Raw genomic sequence first — 25,805 nt, forward strand, 5'->3', positions numbered from 1 at the left:
AACATTGACTCTGGAAAAGAAGACGCATCGCATTCCAGTGTCTGATGAAGATGATGTCTTAAATGCAAGGAAGAAAAGGCTGAACACCAATTTAAAATTCACTATGTCTTCTTGAGCTAAACTGAGAGACCAACTGGTATTGCTTCAAAAAAAGACATGTTGCCAACTGACAATAGTAAATGTGACCATTATGATGGAAGGCAGAGTGTCACTCAGCCAGTTTGTATAAGCAAGACATAAGCAGGAGATATTTTCAAGTGTTCTGAGCAGTCTTACTCTGACTGTCCTGTCCAGGATGTATCTCACCAGTTCCACTTGGGACAAGACTCCAGAGACCTGCAAAGCTTATTGCAAGGAAATTATTTTAAATAAAAAGTCCAAACTTCCCATCTTTCTGTCTTCAAAACTGAACTCTTTAAGTTTGTTGTAGCATTATGCCACATGCATAAATTTTTAAGCAATCTGTTGAGGTAATACTTTTCTGACTATTGAAGAAACTCATGAAGTACATAAGAGAAACATGACAAAACTAAAAACTAATCCATCTTCCATGTTACACTTTTCTAATGCCATTTAGACGTCGCTTTTATACCTCTGTAGTTCCATTCTGATTTTCAGCTTATATAAAAGTCCGGAAATATTTTGCTTCAGGATGGAAGAATTGTAATGCACAGTGAAAGTTCCTGCTTAAAATGGCGCATACACACCTCTGATCCTGATTTTGGGATGTAGAAAGTTTCTTCAGAATCCCTGTTTTAAATGCTCAGCAATATATTGTACAGTATGATTTCTAGGCATCTTGACTTTGCCACTAATAACATTTATGATAATTTTCATATGAGCCAGGCCTAGTATCAGATGCATTTATGTTTTCCATTATGCAAGGGAAATATCAGGTGATAATTGGAAAAGCCTAGATAAATGTCTTGCTAGTAAGTCAAACTGTGACAATTACCAATTTTCCAGATGAGTTCAGGAATGATCAAGAGCATAGCAGGATTCAAAAAGGATTAGAAATGTATAAGGATAATAACACAATTACGGTAGATCAGAAGAAAAACTAGACAGAGAAGCAGTCATGTATAAATCCATGAACTGTTTTAGCCTGCAGTCCCTCTTAGGCTCAGCGACTTATTGGTGCTCCAAACATCACTGGTTGGCTCAGGCCATGCAGGACACACTACAGGGCTGAGACTTTGGTCTGGGAAGAACCTCCTGTCTGGAATGATTTTTCTATATCCATCCATTATGCATGTTTCTTGGGCTTATGACGTCTTGTCACCCCCGAAGGCAAGGTAGTGGAGGCAGCACCACACCAGGTCATGAACAAAAATTAGCCATGCTGAAGGCAACAACATGTAACAAGAAGCAACAAATCACCTATTTGCCTGTGCATGGGGAGCAGGAGATTAGCTGTTAGCTTGCCCAGCTAAGTCTACACTTCTGGGGAAAGGTCAAGATTTCAAGGATAGGAGAAGTTAGATAAGGCTGGCGTATCCAGCCTCTTCAGACTTGCTCTCTGCAGAGTGATCTTATGTTACAGAAACAGAATCACAGAATCATAGAATCATCTAGGTTGGAAAGGACCTTGAAGATCATCTAGTCCAACCGTTAACCTAGTACTGACAGTTCCCAACTACACCATATTCCCAAGCGCCATATCAACCCACCTCTTGAACACCTCCAGGGATGGGGACTCCACCACCTCCCTGGGCAGCCCATTCCAATGCCTAACAACCCGTTCTGTAAAGAAATGCTTCCTAATACCTAGTCTAAACCTTCCCTGGCACAACTTGAGGCCATTACCTCTTGTCTTATCACTTATTACTTGGTTAAAGAGACTCATCCCCAGCTCTCTGCAACCTCCTTTCAGGTAGTTGTAGAGGGCGATGAGGTCTCCCCTCAGCCTCCTCTTCTCCAGACTAAACAACCCCAGTTCCCTCAGCCGCTCCTCGTACGACATGTGCTCCAGACCCTTCACCAGCTTCATTGCCCTTCTTTGGACACGCTTGAGTAATTCAATGTCCTTTTTGTAGGGAGGGGCTCAAAACTGAACACAGTAATCGAGGTGCTGCCTCACCAGTGGGCAAGATCACTTCCCTGTCCCTGCTGGCCACGCTATTTCTGATGCAAGCCAGGATACCATTGGCCTTCTTGGCCACCTGGGCACACTGCTGGCTCATGTTCAATTTTTTTTTTTCACGCATGCTCTGGGGAAAAAACAAGATGAGAAAGACTACGAGCCTTCCTCCCACAGACCCCCGTAGATGACCACCAGGAGGCAATGCGCAGGTGCAAAGATAACATAAACTGTTGACATCAGCCTTTCGAACTAACCCAGCCTTACTTATGCACATCACAGAAAAAAAACATAAAAAACCCACAGAAAATCCATAACATTCAAAACAGAATTTCCTTATGTGACTGGCAAAATTCGGCTTTGCCAACAGGAGTGTAGACTATGGTGCTGGGACAGGACAAAATCACAGATTTGGCCCTAAATTTGTGTGCTGCATGTATCTAAGCAAACTGAAGATGGCATCTGCACTTGTTAACCTGAGGGAGGGCTTTCTTTTCTCAGAGAAACTATATAAATACATCTACAATAAAAAAAAAAATACTACAGTCACTTTCAATGAAGCAGGAGTTCCTTTTTCCCAGTTCTCTTACAGTTCTTGGATGAGAAATCCTAGAGTCCTTGCAGAAAAGGAATGTTTTATTGTTGTGGTTGCTTTTTACAGGAACTCTGAGTGATTCAGTGAAATTCTGCTGCTGGGTAAAAGCAGTTTCAAAGTCCAAAATGTGAAGTCCTAAATTGCAACGGTTCAGAGTTTACTTTTTTATGTTATTTTTTTCCTTTAAACTCCTATTTATGACAATGAAAAGCAGTTGGATAAATGGGTGTTTTATCCCATATTCACATAATTGATATTTATGTACATTAAGTGCAATAGGGGAGCTAATGGCATGGGAGAGAATATGGAATTACATAGGAATTTGGAACTTTATAACACTGTATCTTATTATGCTCTAAAGAATATGTGGGGTTTGTTGATCCTGTTGAAGATGACAGGCTTTATTTATCTTAGGAAATTTTCAGTACATCCTGGTAGCACCTGCTAGGTCATCTTGTTCACTTGGTGCTACTCCATTAATGTGGTCTCATCCTGTTTGGGGAGACACAGGAGACAGGAAGAGGCATTTAAGACTCTCTGCCCTTATTCTCATTTTTGAAGGTTGCTAGCTGTGATAGAAACACCTGTCTTCTAAAAACAGGAATGAGAATAGCTCTTCATGTGCATACACTTGAGTGCACACCCACGCGTTTCATTTATCAAATGCACATCCTACTGCCATCTCCTCAGCTAAATATTGCAGGCAAATTCATATCATTCTGCTGGATAACAGAACCATTATGCTGCCAGTGATCTAACCTCTGTGTGTGTGTGTCTGTGTGTAAATATATATGTGTATGTGTGTCTATATATATATGTATCAGAGAGAAAAGAACCTTGAATGTAGGACTCCACCATACAAGATGTTTTCCATCTTGTTTCCATCCAGGAGGTTGCTCTGTGGACTCTCAAAATAGTGGGATACTTTGCAAATATATAAACTACTTTGATTTTCATGGGAAGATAGCAAGAAAACAGTAGGAATGGTTTCCATAGTGTGGAAATCCACTCTTCTGTTTTCTCTGGGCACTTCTTGGTGAACTTGTCATATCTGTTCATTTCAATGATATTTTGGTGGCTGCCAATACTGAAAGGATAATGAGATAGATGAGGTTCTGGTAGAAAAAGTGGCAGAGATGCATTTACATAATTTGCTCTCCTTCTGGAAATATTTATTTCTAAACAAGATGCAAAAAGCCTCACTGGGAGTATCATGTGGCCATTTCCATAGTATTATGTACCACACATACACTGTCTTTCCAAATAAACAATAAGATGTAATACTGCAACTTTAAAGTTATTTTATTCCTTAGTCAAAATTTTAAACACGTGTTTTTTTCCTGCTGTTCAGTCTCACTGTAGCTTTACACAGCTGCAATAATCCCTTAATACCATTTAATAAGTATATGAAAAAAACTAGGCCTGAGAGCCTCAGGAAGATTCACTTACTATAAAGTCTTGAATTACTATATCGTCACAAGCAGCATCAGTAGATGGTAGTCCATATGAAGTTATCCTGTCTTGGACTCAGAAAACATAATCCTCTCCCTCTCACCCTTGGGCTCCTTGGTGTTATCTCCAGGGGATATTCACCTGTGCCACTCCTCCCTCTCACTTTTGTTCAGTGCTCCTGACCCCACCCACATTTATCCTTCTCTTAATCTCCTTCAGGCCAAAGGCCAGATAAGGGAGCATGATGGATACTGTTACTGTGCTCATTGCCATTGCTCACAAGTGACTGCCCATAACTGCATTTGCAGCCTCATGGTATATTTACTCTTTCTTTTGCAAGTGCTTTTAGCCTCTTTTGCCTCAAACCATAGCTAGTAATAACTTCAGTTTTCATTCAGCAGTCCTGTGCTGGTCAGGAAATTTTACAAACTGGTAACTGACTGCAACTATTCCCTAAATACAATAGCCTCTGATGTGGAAGAGGACCAGAAGAGAGACGGCTGCATGCAGCAAGTCTTTGCAGCAAGCAGAGAAAGTATGGCAGAGTTTTAGGTAAGTGGGATATAATTAGCCGTGTTGGAATTTGACCAGGATATCAGGGTTAACACCCCTGCTCCTGTGAGAAGTGCCTTGGGAGTTCCTCAGCAGCATGCAGCCAGGACCTCTTGTTTTCATCACATTCCAGGCACTACATGACAGCTACCCAAATACATTTCGCCTTAATGAAACAAATGCACATATGATACCTAAAATTTGGAACTGAGGTATGGACCTAATCCTAGAATGGATGAATTTAGATTTGTGAAATATTCAGAGTGAAAGAGGACTTCTGTGTTTTGGTTCTAGACCTCAGCTATTGGTAACAGACCTCAGGAAATAATAATGACAAAATCAGTCACTGGAAAATCTGTGCAGCCCCTGGGTTTCCTGAACAGCTCAATCTGCTTGCAGCTGGCTGACAAGTCTAGAGGTGGGCATTTCTTGTGTATGGCCTTTATGCATCACCTGCACAACTCCATTTGGAAAGAGCTCTGGTCATGGGCATTACACAGTGCTCCAGACTCTGTGGAGATCACTGTGTAGGCAGGGGTCCCAGTACTTACAGCATCCAAGAAGACTGGCCCAGTCCCTTCCCCTGCATGTGTCTTCCAACTACTTATGTTTTTATCTTTCATGAGCTGCTCTAGCTCTTCCACTATCAGCTGGTTCCCTTTCTGAGGTCTTTTCTAGCTCCAGGTTTTTATTACTTTCCTATGAGTCATGCATACCACAGATCGATGCAGCTCTGCCCTACCCAGGAAGACTGCAGGGCCAAACAGCTGCTGGTGGTGGGAGGAATGAAGCCTCTTTAATTCCTCCAGTAAATCTCTGATTGCTACCCGCAACTACCAGAGGGTTATGGAAAAGTGGCCAAGAATTTTGCACTGATTAGTGTATGGACAGAGAAATTTGTTTTGCACCCATGTTTTCTGTAACCCAAAATTATTAAATTGGGTGAATGTATTCATCCAAGTTCAAATCAATACATTTGTCACCAGAAATTTCCAAACAATTCAGTCATTCTTCCACTGGCAAAAGATTGAGCATCAGTAGAATTTAGATCTTCCTATTTTATACATGTTTTATACATGTTATATATGTTGAGCATGGAAGAGAAACTATAATTTGTCTCCCAAACATATTCCCTCCTGTGTAATGTGAATGTATTATGTGTAATCATATTCCAAGGCAATACAATTAGACAAATTACTGCACTCTAAAAAGTGACATTAAAAATTGCCTCCCCATCTTTATTAGCTCACTTTTTCTCAGTCAAATATGTTTGGTTTACAAGAAAAACGATGCTTTTCATTCTGATCTCAGGCTTCCCAAATTCACTATGGGTCAATAGCTGAATGAGAAAAGGATTGACAGAATGATTCAGATCCTTTTTGACACCTCAGCATCTTTGAATAATTGCTTACGTCAGGCATTGGTTATGCCTGACAGTGAAAGGCTGGGAACATGCACACATTTCAGATGATGATCAGTGTGCAGGAATTTAGATAACCTTCTGGTAGCTCTGCTCTGCTCCATGTGCAATTGAAAAGGAACATAACTTTTTTTACGGCTAAAAAATCAGGAAAGTAAGACAAAAGTCAGCCAATGTAATGAGTGAGAAATGTTTCATATTCACTTTACATAGCAGAGTGAATGGGAAAGTTTTTTGGTGTTTTGTGCCAAAAAGTGTTTTGGAGACTAACTGTAGGCAATACATGCCAAGGCAATTAATTTTGCTACATGGTTGTTAAAAAACAATACTGTCACAACTACCTGGCTAGAAAGGGCTATGCAGAAGCTGTCTTCTCTCTGGTGGCTTTGGGCAGCAGCAGAAGTCAGGGACCCAACACGGGCTTCTGCGTCGCTGCACACCTGCCATGTCCACTTTCCAGGTGGCAGGAGCCCAGGAGCAAAACTGCAGCTTCCCAGGTCTGCCCAGGCCCTGCGGGAGGATGTGTGTTTGACAGAAAAAGGAAATTGTCTCCTTTTCAGCTTCACAGCACTTTTTATAAACCGTTTATAAAGCTGAGCAGGTAGGTTTTGGCCTTAAAATTGACCACAAAGATGAAGAGCAAAAATAAGATACCTATAAAATTGCACATGACGCATAACAAGACACAAAACTCATAACAACCCTCAGCAGCAACTGGGTTCCCTTTAGAGACAACCCCTGACATGCCTGAGCTAGTCCCTCCATTTCTGGGTACAGAGGGATGTGTGTGGTTGCTGCAGTAGTGCAGTTATAGCTGTGAACGCCAAGGGCTGGGGGTCCTTCAAAAAAGTCACAGGAAGGGGATTCCCTACTCCATCCTCTAACTGTGGGGCACCAGGAACTGGAACAGTGACTACAGGGAGAGATGCTTGCACTGGAGTTAGAGGAAGAGCAATTAAGGAGAAGTAATATTAAATCAAAAGGGAACAAATGGGCAGCTGAAATACAGCAGTGCCTGGTGAGGTGGAGGAGGTGATGTTCAGTCCCACACCATTGGCTCAGTGTTGCTTTACGTCATGGACAAGCTGTTTGTGCTTCTTCAGGCTCGGTGGCTTTCAACAAGGGGCACAAGTGTAGGGACTATTGCTGCCAGGCTTTGCCTGTGGCTGAAGGCAGATGTCCAGGCTGGTTGAAGACACCTGGTGGGTCCAGAGCAGTGGAACAGTGACGTGCGGGTATGGTGACCACTGCTCACCTGGGGGTCTGCTGGAGCTCGGTAAACATACAGCTTGGCCACCATCACTGCTGCTGGTGGTGTGCCACAGCTAACCTTCCTAACACTGGCAAATTCAGTTTTCTCACAGGCAACCAGGGGACAGAAAGCTCTCCAGCCCAGCTGGAAATGGCTGGGTGGCAACCCTTGAAGTAGACCATATAAATGTCACAGCATAGGGACCATGTTTTCTTTTCTGTTTGCATAGCAACCATCACATTGCCAGCACTCAATAAATATTAGCTAACACGAAATGTTTTGTGTCTCCCATCAGGGCTCTTTGTGTACGCTTTAATTCCTACATTTTCCATCTTCTTAAGGGCATTTGACAGAAAGCTGTACGTAGGAGAGCCTGGGCTGAGCACCGGCCAGGAGAACAGGAGCTCCACAACACTGGTCCATGCTCTCTTTTGTGGCCTGAGTCAACTCACACAGCATGACTCCATATTGACTTCCACTTGTGTAAAGTGGGTATAATGCTCACTTTCCCCTTCCCATAACTGTTCTAGGAAAATCTAAAAATGCTTCCTGAGCATAATGACATTTCTTCCCTGGAAATCCTCAGAATGATATTTTTAAAAATAACAGCACATCAGCAAAAGTATTGACTTGGTCTGCGTGCCCCTAGATGTGCTGTAACAGGAGGCTTTGCTGTTGATGATACTATCACAGCCCACGTAACTGGCATGGCAAGCTCAAATGGGTAAAATACTCAGGGTGGGGGTTTTTTGACTTCTTTTCTCTCCATGAGGAATATTGTGATGTGGGATTTTGCTCCCCAATTCTTCTATGTAAAACATTTGTTGAAAATTCAAACAATTAATTTGAAATAGGTCATAGGACAACCTGTGCAAGTAAGTGAACTGTATTGTAACAAACCATAATTACATTTACTCACAGAAGGTATTCCGAATTTTGGAAAGCTAGTTCTGCTTTAAGGTTTAGTGCTTGGGATTAAAGACAGGACTCTATAACTTAAAAGATTTAAGAATTATACTGTAGGAAGTCATGCTATAATAAGCTTTAGATCAACAGTTCATATAGCATCATGGGAATCTCAGCTGCCCTAGAGAAAGAGTTCTAATATACTGTAACCTACAACTTTCCCCTTGAAATGTCTTAGTTCTACGAAGCAATAAACCAGTCTGGACTAAGTTACTGAAGGTCTTTGAAGTACTGGAAGACCCATAAATATGGTGAGTACTTTGGAAGGAGGGGCCCATTTTGTGGTGTACATATACAACTATTTCATAGTCAAGTTGATTTGTAGCTGCCTGTAAGTCAGTTTCCTGGGAGCAATAAATCTTCATTCAAGCAAAACTAAAATGTCACCACTATTTATTTCATGCATTTTTTACCCCATCAGGAAAAAAAAATGTCAGCATTCATGTAAACTGTTCTATGCCCAACTTGCAGCTCCGTGCTAAAATTACGGTTCATAGTATGAAATTTTTATAAATCTAAATTGTAAACATTGGGTAACAGATGTACCATTGCATGGCCAAAAAAGAGTGGTAACTGTCACTGGAGAAATAAAACTGAGTTATTGTTTCCAGTTTCAAAAGAACAGCAACAAGTCTAAAAAACTATATGTGATCTTTGTCCTTTTTTCCCCTCAGACACCTGCACTCATCTAATGTTTCACTGAGCCCTGAAAAATAAATGCATAGCTTCAGTCTCCTAATCCATGTGGCTCCAGAGACCACTGTTACATGAGAACTTAAACTGATGATGCTGAGCGTCCTAAGGGCAGCTTAATCTTTTTTAATTCAAATCAACTGAGTCCCATGTGGCGCTAGGATGATACTCTATATGCTGCAATCAGACTGACCTAGACTTCTTGTGCTCTAAATGATTAATGAAACTGCCTCCTAGTTTGTTTCTATGGTGATCTGAAACTTGACACGATGTAGGAATCTGCCATTCACGCTGAATGAATCGAGGAGGAGGTAGCCCAGGAACAAAACTCCATCAGTTGTACAGAGAAGGCTGAATTTTAAGTCATTAGTCTCCTTGTACTTGGGTTGTTGACTCTTGAAAATAAGAGTGAGATAAAATATCCTAGTTAATATAGCTTTAATTGGGTAGTTTACTAGTCAATTGTTTCAATATTAGCAAAATGATTTACTCTGAAAACAGCTTTCTATGTTTTCTTTTGATGGGCAAATGTGGGACAATGCCATAGCAGTAGTTACAGAGGGTTTGTGCCAATTTAACTGTGAAAAATCTGCAATGCCTTTAAATATGGTAAATAATGATCTAAGAAAAAAACCACCTTAGTTAAAAAATCTATGCTCAGGTTTTATTGAGTCCGTGAAACAGACGTCAGGATTCTAGTATCTTTGCATTTTGATACTGTCATTTCAAATAAGGAGTGATTTAATTCTCTATAGTGTTTGAGGATTTCAGAGCCAATAAATGCTTTTTATTTTTATTTCCAGAGGGAACACGTTACCAAACTTTAAAATATTTCAGATAGTCCCTGAACCACTGATGAGTATCTGCAGTCATGTTTAGGTCTACCTGTAGTGCTAAGGAAAAAACACTTGAGAGAGCATCACTAATTCAGCTTAGCTACTTCACCAGCCACACCACCATGAAGTCCAGCTCGAACCAGCTACCTGAACTTTTACTCAGTGTCTAGACCCAGTGTTGCAGCCCACAATGGATGCCAAGGCTTTAGTTAGTTACTGAAGTTGACTTGGTTGTGCTACTGCTGTAGCTAGATTGCCTTTAAAGCAAGCCTCATCTTCACTCCTTCCTGTTCCCAGGCAAATACATTTGAGCCCTTGTTGAGTCAAACCTCAATGACCATCTAAAGATGTGTAAAAGCAAGTACACACCAGGGTTTTCTGGAGATGGTGAGAGCAGTGGAGCCCTGCAAAGATAATTTGCTGACACTCTTTCTGCCTTCGTCCCTTAACTTTTGCTAATATTTATTGCCTTCCTTCCAAACTCCTGATCACTGCACACACCAATGTTTTTTGTCCTTTCACCAAAGCCTGTCTCTCCACCAACACAGGAAGAGATGCTGCTGCTTTTTTCCTTTCCATGTCTGTTGTGCCACGTATTTGCCTTTGGTGAGGCTATCCCTGTACTGATCTCACTGTGTCTCTCAACAGCTTTTCAGGAGGGCACAGCACACCCGAATCATCTCATCACTTCATCTGGAATCAATCACTGTAGGTGCACCAATGTCAAGAAAACTATGCTCATTTGCATCAACACGTGACCTGGTTCTATCTCTCTGTGATCTTTAGATCCGTGGGGACTCGTGATCTCAGAGGAGGCTAAACCCACTTTCTAATGTATTTAACCAGTGTCTGCCATTTTTCTTTCCTATCAAAACAGATTGTGGCTACTGACGCAAATTCATAACAACTCAAACTCTTTTGATATGGATCTGGGGCATTTTTCTTAATATTGTACCCTGCATTCAGAGAGTTTAAGAATCCAGACTTAGCAGACGATATAATTGAAATTATTTCTTAGTAAATCAGTTAAATTTGCAAATGTAAAATACTTCATGTCCAGGGTTTTGAAAGGAGTCTGAGGCACTTAGTATTTTCACTTGTGACTTGATAGACATTGGCCCCTATATTTCTTCAACTATCGCCAAAAGAAGATATTATGACACAATGGTTTGTATTTTTCCCAAGCCTTACTTCCTGGGATCACAGAATACTGTAAGTATTCCAACTTTCATTTTTAGAAGAAAAGGCAGAGAGAAACAGAAATACTTTAGAATTTCCTAAACAACAAAATCTAATATGCTGCACCCAGATTCCATTTTTAAGGCAATCCGTTATTTGAGGAAAGAGTTTGAACTAGTTTTGAATATCTTTGGTTAACAATACCAAGTCTATAATACATGTCTCACTGAGGTTCTCAGAAGGATTATTGGAAAACCAAGTAATTTTCCTTGAAAAAAAAAGTTTTTGTTTATTTTTACGTAAGAACCAGGGAGAAAAGGAGTTAAAACAGAACAAAAATGTCTCACTGACTGTATAGCTTTTCTTGGAGATGAGTGAGACCATGTTCCTGTGATGCCTATTTGGGACAAGGTTTCCTTTCTGGATTTCCACATCCTAGGCCTGTAGGTTCAGTTTATTTTGTTGATGCTGCTTCACTTTTATAGAAATAATTATTTATCAGACCAGTGGGAGAGGGACAATAACAGCCTTCTTTTCAGATCACTCACCTGGGGTGCAGGAGACCCAAGTTCAAGTCTTTACTTTAAACCATACCATACGGGCCAAATTCCTGCAATCCACATCTGCAGAACAGCCCTTTTCAGGTGAGGGTACAGTGACCAGAGTGACCACAGCCCCTGTTTCTTTTATGGATAAAATCACCCAGGAAGGTGGTGAGAAGCTGGGCAACGTGGAGGCCAATTACTTCAGCTCATCTCATTCTGGAGATGAGCCTGCATGAATCTTAGAGTCCCTCTACCACCACCACCACTCCCAGGGAAGCAGCACCCTTCCTGGGAGGGTGAATAAAACACAGTCCTAATTTCTGTGTGTATATGTCCTTTTCAAGCAATGAAATTAAACTTGAGCTTTTAGGGTGAAAAAGAAAAACATGTTTATATAGGTGAGTGGCAGAGTTGCTTTGCCAAGGATCCTGCCAGGGCAACCAGGTGGGTTTAATGCCACCTGCCAAAAGCCATGCAGACACCAACTTTTCATTCTGTGAACTCAAGCCTCAGGCTTGCTTTGAAAGAAAACTGCTCATTGATCAATGTATCTGTGGGACTATTCTTCTTACATGTGTCACATTCTTGGGAAGCAAAAGCTTTACAGCCTCTCAGGCAGGAGGATGCTCACTTCTCTGGGAATGCTCCACAACACAGTGAGAGCCATGAGCTCCATGCTACCATTTAAACACTTTTCTAGGAGATTTATAGCAGACTTCTGTGCCCATGGTTGAAGAAAATTATGTTATGTGACCCACTTAAGAACAGAAAAATACCTGTTTTCAGTTCAGGGAGACAGTGCCAGAATGCACGTGTGAAGAGTGAGGTCCAAACAAAGCTATAGTGATGATGTTAAAGATCCCATGAGTCTTCATGAGAGAGATCTCTCTTGAGACATCTCTCAAATATCCAATATTACCACAGTCCTTGCATTCAGTTTTTTTTGCATTGGCACAGATCATGGCCTTGATTAGGGCTCTGGGACACTGCTGGAACAACAATAGAAATAAGTATTTTTTAATTATTATTGTTACAATGGCTCCAGTAATATTTGTCTTGGGACAAGGACAGTTCATTATTCTAGTGTTTTTCCTACATCTTCTGGAGACTATGTGTGCAGAAGGGAAGGGTGAATCTTCATTTTTGGAAGAGAGACATTACAAGTGATGAGACACCGGTGTCAAATCACTCACAACTGGGATAGACTTAAAATACTGTAAATCTTCCAAGAAACCGGTAATCATATACAAGTACAGAAGCTGGCAGTCTGGTTAGGAAGAGGTATTGCATACCTTTATTTGTACAGTGCCCAGCACCCCAACTGCAGCTCCTGCTAGCTCCTGTTGGCATCTGAGGGATAGCCCGTGCTAACACATGGACTTGCAGAGCAGCATGTGGATTTACAGTGACTAATTATTTGAATATGAACCAACAATGTAACATTGTGGCAAAATAAGGCAAATGCTCTGTATTGAGTCACATTAATAAGAATGTCACGCATAAAAGAAATGAGGTAATTATTCTGCTCTACTTCATTTGATAAGCCTCAGTTGGAACACTGCATGCTGTTGAGAACACCACATTAAAAAAAGAAATACATATTAATTGGAGAACTCAGAAGAGAACAAAAATGAGAAATGATTTGGAAAAGGACCCTTATGTGTATGATTATTCATAAACACATGATGTGTTGTTAAAAAGGAGCAATTAGCCTTATTATCTGAATTCTATACTAATATAGTGATTCAGTATAGAAGAAATTGAAGTGGGCAATGACAGGGACAACATAGGTTACAGGCCGAAGTGCAATACAGAAACAATATTTTCAGAGCAAGAGGCCAGAGAAACTCTTGGCATCACCATCTGCGGAAATGGTGCAGACTAGCCTGGACAGTAAAACTGGCTGGAGGACAATTGATTTCATTACCCAAATGTTTCTGAGGTTTCCAAATTTAGCTTCGTGTCAAATTAGAAAATGTCTTCATTCTCTGTAAAGGAAAATTCTAAGAAAATGGCACATTAACTAAAAGGTTGCAGTTTGACAAAATGTATTTAAAATGTAATTATTTTCTATTTCATGCTATAATTACAATTAAAAGTGATTTGGAAAGGCAACAAAATGGAACATATCAACAATATCCTCAAACATGAAAAGAAGATTTAAAAGTAAATCTAAAGCATGATACTGTAAAATAATTTTAACCTTTAGTAGAACTTTATTTTAAAAATAAATGTATGATTTATTTTATTTTTTAAGCCAACTTTGTGAGTCACATGTTCAGCAGGGAAGATTTAGGAAAGGTACATCCCATTTTGAGACCTGTAAAGTTATAGTACTGCAAGGGAAACAAATGAAGGTCTTCAAGGGTTGCTCTTGAAATTAGAAGGTACTTTTTGAGAAGGTATTGTTTACCTCTTTCAGTTTTTAAGAATTAATTTCTAGTGCACATGAAATACCTGAGAAAGCGCTCACATTTAAAGTTTGTCCAGTGTTATTTATCAAACATGAGTAATTTAACATACAACAGTGTTATTTTTCAGTAGTAAAACTTTGGATTTAAAATCTCATTATGGATTTTTACATTTTTGTAGAAAAACCCTGATTTTTAGAAATATCCACTCTAAGCTACTAGAGAAAATAATGAGAGGGACAATATAGCTGTATAGTACATATATTGGGTGTTTCTTTTTGACCCTCACATTTATGCTGCCTCTTTCTGTTTTCAGATTGCTGCATTAGCAAATTGCCCGTCAGTTCTCCAAGTGTGGCACTCAGCCTTTGCAGCCCTGGGGATATCAGTAACACAAAGATTGCCCCTTGCAAGCTGCAATGACCTGCGCCCTACAGCTCTATCTATCACATAAAAATGTACTGCTCCACAACTGTCACTTTTCACAGCTCCATCTCAATATCTCTTTTCAGGTTTCCTGCTGACTGACAATGTCAGTTACAACATTTCACACAATTTTTCTTCTCTATGTGTGAAACTGCATATTCAAGAACTGTGAAAAGAGAATCAGCGGGTTCCTGGTGCTGTTTCTCTGTGAGGAAGGAGAGTTAACCACCATCTAGGAAAGCAGGACAGGGCAACTGCTCCAGGAAAATAAAAATCTATGAATATTTGGTTGCATTTTAAAACACATCTGCTACGATTCTCTTCAAACCATTTGTTCTGAGACAAGAAAGCTCACAGACACTACTTGTATTAAGCAAATTGTAAAAGATATTGCCAGAGATTAATTTCTGAATTCTTAACTGTAAGCATTTTTACCAGAAAGAGGATTCTAATAGTACTTATCCAGTCAATTTCAGATTTTGATTACTGCTTGTAGACAACCTACAGACTAAATATTCTTTGCCTGATAATTTCACAGAAATACTTAAGAAAATATGGCAGGTTTATAAACAACTCACAAAACAAAAAGGAGGAAAAATGTATTTACAGACAACTATTTTTTTACTACTTCTGCTCAGCAAGAGTGAAGTGGGGTACATGCTATAGCCTCAAGTCTATGGCTTTTTGTTCTAAATGTCACTGACTTAGGAAAAAGCCAATAATTTATTCAGCAAAATACAGCCAACCCATTTTCAGTAAGTCCAGTGAACACCTTGCACAGTTATCTCTCCTGACATGTGAGAAAGAGGTCAGATGAGTGCACTGAACATAATGAAAGTACGTGAAATCCCCTGTCATGTCCTACACCTCTCTGTTTCCTTTTTTCTTCTTTGCTCTCAAGCTGGAAGTGATCAGGGAAACTGGGAGTCAACTGGTGCTGCTCTGAATAGGTAAAAGTGAAGTCCATGGTGTTATGGCCCTTGTGCCAAAGCATCAGCACAGCTCATAGCAATGGAGCTATGTAGACATATGTAGGTTGAGACATGAAGTCCATGCATACATTTTCTCTCATGCTTCCCCTTTATAAAAAAACGTCCAACCAAACCAACAAAGAAAAGGAAAAATCAACATAAGCAAGTCCAATTTACAGTTAAGCAGACAGAGGAAGTAAGGAGTCACTCAAAAAGCTTCCTTTCTGCTTGTAAAGCACCAACTGAATGATCACTTACGAGGGCATTCTCATAGCATCCACCTCAAATCCTTACAGAGCAATAGCAACAGAAGGAAGGTATTTTGTATATTCTTTTTACTCCTGTTAATGCAACTGAACAACTGGGAAACAAGGACAAGAGGCAGCTTCTTACTGACAATAAGCACTTGTTCTGGGGGTGTTCGTCTGAACATCTGAAGAAAGAAAACATTTGCCCATAAAGGAGTACAGTGGAAATGGGAATGCCTGTGCCCTGCTGAAATCCCATCCATGCTGTACCAAGCAAGTGAGGTCATTGACAAAAGTTGCATGGAGACATTTTCCCCCATAATTTAAATATTTTTACAATAATTAATTCCTATTAATGTACATTTGATTTTGTAAAAGTTTTAAAATTGTATTTCTTGTTAGTGTTTGTCCTTTTCTTTGTCCATTTCCTTAGCAGTCCCTGTCTGGTTGTCATAACTAGTCCCTAAAACAATGTTCTCATGGCTAAATTATGCTCTACTTTGCATCAAACTTCAGGCAGCTTTTAATTACAAAAAACTGGATATGTATCTTATAGCTTCCCCAAGCTCCTCTTCGCATATGTTACCAGGACTTAATGCACCAGATCAAAATAGGTCTTGCTGTCCTTGGCAGTGATCTGCGGGCTATATTTTTACATGGATAAACTGTTCTTGTACAGTTTCTCCAGTCCATGAGCATGAATAGCCTTTCCTTTAATATTAGGCACAAAAGTCCTCTCTGATTCTATCTGATCATCTGGAAAGATATTGTGGTTATGGATTTAACATATTCTGTGCTTTGTAATGACTTATGCCCATGCCCTAGAAAGCGGTCAAGAGACTTTTTATTTTAATTAGCTATTTTTCATGTGCTAACAAACACACTCAATGGGGGTTTCATATCATACTGTGTTTTTTTTCTCTGCAGGTAACTGAGGAGTAAAGCAGAACAGCAGGACAATGGTTCTCCTACCAAATGTACATAGGGTGAACAAGAATTGTCTAAATTACTGCTCTGGTGACCTTAAGTGTTCAAATGCTATGGCAGCACTCGAATATTTCTAGAAACAAAGAGATATTTTAAATACCAGGAGCCCATTCAGGTTACAGACCACCTAGCACACTGTAGTGGTAGATTTTCATGATGGGTCCTAAGATTTGGACTTTCAAGCCCAGTTTAGCCAGAGCTTGTATCTAAAAGTCAGTTCAAGAAGGAAAGGTGTATGTCAGTCCTATTTTCTGGCACATCCTGGTCACTGATGTATTTTCCTTTTGCCCTTTGAAAGCAATAACAATTGTAAGTTTGAATTTTATACATGGGTGTCCAGCATTGAAATGCCATTCTGTATAACCCTAAGGTTTCATCTTTTAAATGTGAGCTTTTACTTGCAGACTACCTTGTTTCTGTGCTGTGTAGGCTCAAACTACTTGGCAGGGCAACAAATTTGATTTGCATTAGGAAGGGATATTAGGCATATAGGATTTCACAGTTCATTTTATATCCTAATCATCAGAAGCCCTTATTTGGGGTCTGAACCAGAGGGATTTACTGCTTGCAAAATCAGTGTATCCAATATCAAAATATTTCAAAAAGTTCATTTTATTTCATGTCTCCAAAGTCAGTTAATGAAAGGTGCAATTCTAGTGAACAGCCTTTGGTCACAAAACTCTCTGAGCCCTCTTTAGTTTCATTAAGAGTGAATTAATGTAATGTTAGATGCTGACATTTAAGGGTCACTGCACTCCTATACATTGAAATAGAATGGATACCCATTAAAAATATTATAAGACTAATCCTGCAAAGGGTGAATCAGAAGCTGAGGATGCTCAGCTCCCCTTAGGGGCCACAGATTTCTACACAGATCTCTAATGACCCAGCTCTTCTCTTCTGATACTCATGCTCCCCATGCCGTTGTGATTGCTCTGTGTTTTTGGCTCATTGGGAACTTCACAGGGAGCAATACCCTGCCTTCAGGGAGGTGCCTAACCCATATTCATTTCCACTGAAGAACAGAAGATTATTGTCAGAAAAAAACCTGTTACCCAAATGAGGTGAGGAAATGTCCTCTCTCTCCCTTGTTGAGGGAGTTCAGAAGAGAGGTGGTTTGCAAACTCTGCAAGACAGAACTGTTGGCATTTTTCCTCATGGTTACAAAAAGCCAGGAAAAAAATGAGCAAAGAGTTACTTGGATGAGATTAGTCTGTCATGGTAACAGTGTTTATTTTACTGACCTAAATCTTGATTCTCCCACCTCTTCTCTCTACAGCTGTGGGCCATTATTGGCATCTCTTTCTTCATTAATACTGTTCCAAAGTAAAAGAGCTTTAATGTTGCTAATTTTTGCAACTGATTGTATCTAAGCCAGAGATGCTGTGCTACTGGCAGACCACAGTCTGATCTTCTGGTGCAACCCACACAACTCTTGGTTTAGCAAAGGCTTTAACTGCTGCACCCCCACAATGGGCTTGAGGTGCCGCAGATCTTAAGCTGATGCAGAGGATGACAATTATATGGCCCCAGGCCTGTTCTTCTGCCCACATTAGTGGGTGTCTCCGCTGTGGCTGCTGAGCTCATCCAGTCCTCAGAGTTCTTGAATGTCCCACTGAGGGATGTGTAAAAGTCACTCTATTTTTATAAAGAAAATGCAAAAGCTTCAACCATATGTCTGTGCTGGAGCTCTGCTTATGTGTTACTCACCCAACATGGACTCAGCATTTCAGGGTGCTCAGGCTGTCTTCTGACTGCTGCCACTGCCTACCTGTGTAACAAAATCCCCTTTATTGTTCATACCTCCCCACTGGAACCCATGAAACTGAACCTCTGTGTCCAATGATTAGTTTCCTCTTAAACCATGCACAAAAGCAGCAAGAAGGGTCTGAGAGTTGGATGCCGACCTAAGAGTCAGCATGGACCTGTAGTAAAGTCACAGGCAAGTCACTTCACTATTCAGTTTTTCTATCTGTGCTGATTTCCTTCTGAACTCTGAAGACTGTGACTGAGAAATGAGTGCAGGCATTAGACCTAAGTATCACCCTTAATAAAATCCTAACTCAGAAGGAAACCATTAAGATTTAACTAATATCCATACTTTGGCACATACTTATGGAAAATTATTAGCATTTTAATTATAATAAACCTGATTTGTGTTTTAAAATGACAAAATAATAAAATTTGATTGTTATGACTCATTCAGTTAAATCACAATCCAGTTGTGATTAATTTTAACCATGCACATGTCTTGATGTAGCTGTTTAATGGGACAGGATAGTATTAATACCAAATAATAAATACATCTAAAACTGCAAGCTACAGAAGTTTTTATGTTTTATTATCATGGTTAGTTCCAAAGAACATGGTGTAGTATAAAATGTTTCTCTACTTATTATATGTGATTTTTTGATAGTTTTCAGATCGTTCTCTATACCTTCAGCACAGTTTAAATCTCTAAACTTCTCTAGACATTTTGGTGTACAAATACAGGCAGATCAAGAGAAATAAGTCCATGAATCCAAAATGACCCCATCTACCACTTTCCAGGTGATGCCTATGATTGAAGCCACAGTTCTTTGGAGCCTCTTGGTATCTACAGTACTATTGAGAAGCTCCAAATTTTAAAAGAAATATCTGCACAGCCTGCTTCCAGGCAGGATAACCATTTCAACCCAAGAGCCAGAAGTCACTGCTAATAATCCAGTCTCCAACCATGAGGTCACTGTTCTAAACCACTGGTTGTATAGGGGTGCGGTAAAGGATGTCAGACTCCTGGTCATCAGCACCTTTTCCTTTCCACTTTCAACTCAACCCCTCCTCTGACAAGAATGCAAGTTGAAGTAAACTCTTGTCCATGCAGTGTGTCACCCCTTACAGTCATTCCTGCCTCTGAGGTTGCACCAGTAAAATAAACCGAGAACAGATACTGCATGTTGATTTAGACAGAAAGCCAGGAAGCTCCATGACCAGTCTAGAAGAGTCTGCCTACACCAAGACAAAATTAGACCTGTATCCTGCTGTATCACACTGACTTATTTTATCTCTGAAAGTTGTCAGAGTTTTGAAACTATTAATATGCATAATTAATAACTATAATTATTATTAATAGTAATAATTAATAAAGTGAAAAATAATAGCCCAATAATTACCTTTAAATCTAGAGGACAGTACCAGAGAACTGTGCAAAATATGAGCCATCAAGACACATAAATCATATTCAGTATTTCATTACCACAGCTTGTGTCCAGTTAATTTTCCCAGGGTTCAGCCAGAACTTGTAATGAGTCAGTGACAACTGGCAGAGGAAGCACACATTGGCTGCAGTCCTACCAAGGACGTTAAGTATGTGCTCACTTTTCAGATATCCCTGTGATTTTGGGACAAGTTCTCACACACTGGGACTTCAGTCCATGCCTCCTTGCTCTGTTCGTCAAGAGAAGGTAAACGGCATTTTTCTGCCACTGTAACCATACAGAGGTGGTAGCACCTGCCCCTTCAGAGAAGCTGCCTTTTCTCTCATTCTTCCTTGTCCCTGTCCCTCAATAATTCTTATGCTACAAAGAACATTTCCACAGGAATCTGCAGGGTAGCAGAGAAAGATCAAAGGCTGGTATGGAGAGCCATCATATCAACCAGGCTGACTCTTTACAGCCCTTGGGCACCAAACTTCAAGGCTCATTTTCCAAGCCCTTTTGCACACAGGATACGGGAGTTTGGGCAGAGCTGGTATCCAAGCATATACCCAAAGAGAGAAAACATTCATCCTTTTTGTTGCAGATGTCCAATTGGATATGCCATGTTCTTTCAACTGCTTGATTGCTATTTGGCAGTAGTTTCTGAGCAATTTGCAAATTTAATAGTTGTGTGTATCCAATAAAGTGCCTGCAGTAAAGCAGACTCCAAGAATATGCATATTTTCTGCTTAGGTCTAAAATTAATAACTGCTGTTAGTACAAATAAGTAAAAGAAGTAATATGTCATCACTGTGCTTTTGTTTAGACTAATTTGTGTGATGTCTGCTCCACATCATGCAATACAAACAGTCTTCCCCCCCAATATTACAGTCATAAATTTTGGATGAAAATGGTATAAGAGAAGAAACAACCCACTATTCTTTTGATTCTAATGAAAATGTTTTTCAGGAAAAAGTCAATCTATTTAGAGTAGCAAAGAAACACTGTTACTTATCTCAAGTACTTCACAGGCTCTCCTCTGAAGTCCTGGGGATTTGAGAATAGTCTGGATTAATTCACAGGTAGGTTTTGGGGGGTGCAGAAACTACTCACTTATTGAGAAACATACTGCATGTTGTCCATCCATCCATCCATCCATCTGTAGCGGCCAAAATAACAAGTCAGAGTGTTCTTCTTTCTTTCTGCAGGGCAGGAGCCGTTTTCTTTTTTCTTTATTCTCCTTTCTCTTCTTACAATAGTACATACTTATACAATAATACATACTTATGCTCTCGTTAGAGCTCCCATCAGCATAACAAACAAATCAGTGACTAGACAGCCATCAACCCTCTCTCCCATCAGACAGTTCTGTACTTTTCCACAGCTCAGCGTTGCAGCTGTCCGTTGTTGTTCCCTGCCACCTTAGCACAGCCTGGCAATTTCTTATCTTTCTTCCAAAGCCTGTTTCTCCTCAAAACCTTGTTACTTCTCTGGGCCTGTGTAGAACTGACAGGCCGATGTTGACTGCCTCTTAACATATTGAATCTCCCACAGCTGCGCAGGGCTGACACTCCCACATCCATCCATCCATCCATCCATCCATCCATCCATCCATCCATCCATCCAACCATCCATCCAAGCTGAAGGTCCCAATGCAGACTAGAGAGTTAGACAACACTAACCAGACAACTTGAAATCAGAACACTTGGGCTGTCCTCTGGTTTCGGAGACTCACAAAACTAAGAGTGTTGTTAATTCAACTGTTGTTAATTTTAGTGAAATCAAGTGAGAGGGGAAGTGAGAGCCCACACCATAGGGAAGGGATATTTTCTACTGCAGCAATGCACAAAGGAAAGCCTTATGTATCATGCAGGACTCTCTCTCTGGCTTTGGAGAGCCTTACTGCATACCACTTCTTCAGAAAGCCCTTCAGAAACACTTCAGGCATCCCTATAGGATAAATATTCAGCTAGGTCTGTGGCAGAAGACTGAAGTTTTAGTTACTATAAGTGACTGTTTCCTGCAGCAACTAGCAGGCTAATCCGTGGGGGGAGAAGCAATTTTTTATTTAAGCCTAAACAATACATGGGTCTTGCTTCAAAATGAAGGATCACTCTTTAAGAATGACCATAAAGCACTTGAAATCAACATTCCTACAGGAGAAAACAGCCAAAATTGTAATTTCAGGAGGGGGAAGTACATAAAAATGAGAAATCTTGTTAAAATGGAATTTAAAAGGAGCAACCAAAAGAATAAAAATTTGCAGATCCCATGTTTATACACACTATTAAAGTCTCAGAGTAATTGTACATTACGTATCCAAAAAAACCCTCAGAAACCAAACCTTAAAGGACCACACAAAAAAGGCAGCATGACTATATAATAGAGTAAGGGCAGCTAATTGCGGTAAAAAGAAATCCTTCGAACAGTGGAGCTCATGTGAAGCAATGAGGAAAATAGAAGAGAACATAAACTTTAGCAAGTCAAATGGTAACTCATAATAAAGCTGGCCAAAAAGATTGTAAGGAACAACACACTAAAGGCATAAAAAAGTAGTAATAAAATATTTTTTTCAAACATGTTAGTGTTAGATGCAGAAATTCTGCCAGAGACTTTGTAGGGTTGACAGATGATTGTGGTGTAATAGCAGTGCTTATGAAAGACAAATACAAAGTAATATGCATGAGGTGAGGAACCCTAATTGCACACACTCAGTTATGAGCTCTAGATTAGCTATTACCACTCAAAAAGAGATCTGGTAGTTCTTGTGGGTAGTTCAATGAAAATATCAGCTCAGTGCTAAGCAGCTGTAGAGAAACAAGTAGAATGTTAGAAATCATTGAGAAAGGAAGAGAAAACAAGGTAGAAAATGATGTATATGAATCTGAAAAAGAGGCTAAACCTTGAATCCTGGATACTATGAATTTCTGGGGTGGTGAGGAGCTGTCTGTGCGACCATTAAATTCAAGGTCCTTCTTCCCATCCTGGCAAGACAGGAACTGGGAAAACAGAAATAATCCCACTATAGCTAAAAACCAAATACACAACAAACAGTTAACCTGTGGAACTTGTTGCTACAGGATGCTGAAAAACTGAAAGTGGGAGTGCAGCTCAGTGGCATAAGGTAGTTTTTGCTTGTTTAAAAATAGTTTTTGTTGTTTGTGCAATGAAGTCCATTAGATAATGCTGTCTCCGAGAAAAGGTAATCTTGCAGTTTTTTCCCCAGCTTGATATGATCATGTATTTAGGCATGCTGTTATATAGGAAAATGCACTGTCTAAGGGCTGAAAGTCCTCAAGAGTGCCTGTCAGGTGCTTACCACCAGGTTTCACAAAAGTTGCCCCTTTGAGGGAACAGCCTGAAGGCCAGCTGAAATCCCTGCCAAGGCCATGTGTGTGATGCAGGCTCCCATCTCAGGTGATGATGCTCAGTCATGAACCTCCTCTGGTGGGAGGTGACCATAATGAACCTCACTCCCTGAATGTGGCTGGATGAAGTGATAGTAACAGAGCTTCTATTTCCTTCCCAAAAGGAAGTTTAAGCTGTTCTCTGAAGTCCAGGAGATATAGATTATTACCTCTCTACCTAAAATGATTCTCACTCGCAGTAGACTGCCCTTGGTATGATCTGTAAGGTATCTGTAGGTGGGACTGTCATTTCTTCTGGAGAAGGCTGCTCCAATTTGTTTAAAATATTAAATATCAGTGATTGAGGAAGAGGGAGGACACAAGTCTATAGTCTGGTGGCTGAGTGACTCATTGAGGAAGGTGAGGAGACCTGGATCAGAGCTGCTGCTCTAGTTAAGATACTCTTCCCACATTGAAAAGGACCCTATCCAGTAAGTGACAGGTACCTTTTCACTGTCTCCATGTATGCATTAATGTTTATGGTGGCAAAGTGAAAAAGTCAGTGGAAGGAGACCATTTGAGAATGCCTTCTTGCCTGGTATTTGAGAACCTCTCTGCATCTCATGGGTTCAAAGCACCTGTGAAAGTACTTGAATTCTCAGTCTGCTATTTCATGGGTGAAATGATTATATAGTTCAGTATGAATGTATTCAGATGCCTATTTGAAAGCATCGTTCAGTTGAGAATAGTGACCTATTGTAAATACTGATGAGGTTTAAGGGAGAAAGAGTGTCAGACTGCTTAGTGTTACCATGACTTGGACCATTCTGGGTTAGCCTTTCTGTGTTAGGGGAAGTTTCATCTTGGAAATATAGCCATCTCCAGATTCATGGGTGTTGAGGGCTTATGTACCAACAGTGGCCAGAAGGTCCACAAGTTGTTTTGTGGATTTGTTACCTACCTAACTGTTGCCACCAGTTTCAGTTGAAGATACTCCCTATGGGACCATCACCTTTCTGCAAATGAAACTGACAGGACACAGCTCTTAGGGTGCTCATTGTAAAGTTGACCATTTTCCTGATGACTTTCTTCTGAGCTCATACATCTTGAATAGCTTAGTCCATATTTGGATCTTTGTCTTTTTTTAGGTTTTTGACAGTCTGAAAAAGAAGCTACAGAATAATTAACTTATTGGTGGGTGACAGATCTTTTGGAAACCAGACTAAGACTGGAAAGAATGCTTGTTACACCAGAAAATCCCACATACCTCTTTAACTTCTCTTCCAAGTGCAAAAGAAACTCCCTGAACCTTACTTCTCTACTAAACACATAATAAAACATCAAAAAAGTTTTTTTTACACAAATCTGTGCACAACTTCTTCCTAGGGAAAGAGGGCAAGAACCACACGTGTTACATTGCTTTAATGTGCTACCGGATAGCAATCTGATCCTGCTAATGAAGGGTGTGACACAAGAGCCAGAGCAAACCAGAAAAGAAGATATCAGCTTTTACACTAACTTTTTTTGCCTTTGAAGAAAGACCAAAAGCAAGTCAGAAAGTTCAGATGAAGAGGTCCTTTTTTTTGGCCCATGCCTTTGATTTCCTTTTGTAGCAAGTTTACTTTGCTTCAAAGAACTGACCTTTGGGACAATTTTTGTTGCAAGTTGTAGTTTCTCTTCCTCGTTTTTCTTGTCCATGGATCAGCCAACAATATTACCACCTCTGAAATACTGAAATCTTTGGCAAGAGGAGGTGGTTATTGTATAAATCTACTATAATAGGTCAGAATCTCAGCTGGTGTAAATTGCTGTAGTTCTATCAGAGAGTTGCCAATTTGCACTAGCAAAAAATATGGGCCTGTTGCTCTAACTGCCAGAATTCATACTTACTTCAGTAGAAATATAAGTTCCCATTAAAATCCTTCAGTTGGTTTCTGCTGGACAAGCAGAAGCCCTGTTACTCTGTTCCAATACCTAATTGCCATCTGGAACCAGTAGCAACCACACGAGAATGTTAAACTGCAATATTGAGAAGGCTGCCTCTGCTTGGGTTTGATTCACTGCTGCTTCTCTACATCTGTATAACTTCAAAGAGTTGAGTGGAGTCCTCCATGCTGAATTCAGTGCCCTGTTCTTGCCTAATCACTTTCTTTACAACCACAATTCTTTCTCCTTCTCCTAAGCACTTTCTTCCTGTGTTTTGAGGGAAGAATGGGCTGTAAAGGGGAAAAGGAACATTCTGTCTCCTCCACGAGACTAACATTTTCATCCTCCATTTACAAACCCAATATAAAAGTTGTCTGCATCACATTTCCTACACACATCTTATTGGTTTCTGTTTTGCCACAGTCATCCTCACTCCAAGATTTTTTCATTCTTCCTATGAGCTACCACTTTCCTGAATTAACTTTAAAATTCTTCTCCTTTAGTTTCTGACTGATTCCACATATTCCTTTGTGATAAATACAAGCATGTTAGCAAACTTTAAGGTCAGAAAGAAGCATTAAGATGACTTAGCTTTGCCAGTGAACAGGACAGGCCAGAATATTTGCCCCAGTCGTGATTTTGTCAGTTCAGTCAAAAGTTATTGTCCATGTGCATGTCCAAGGAAGATACCTAGACTTTAAAGATTTCATTGTGGAATTCACTCTAGGTAAACTATTCAAGAT

Source organism: Strix aluco, chromosome 3 (genome assembly GCF_031877795.1).
Source record: "Strix aluco isolate bStrAlu1 chromosome 3, bStrAlu1.hap1, whole genome shotgun sequence".
NCBI classification, from domain to species: domain Eukaryota; kingdom Metazoa; phylum Chordata; class Aves; order Strigiformes; family Strigidae; genus Strix; species Strix aluco.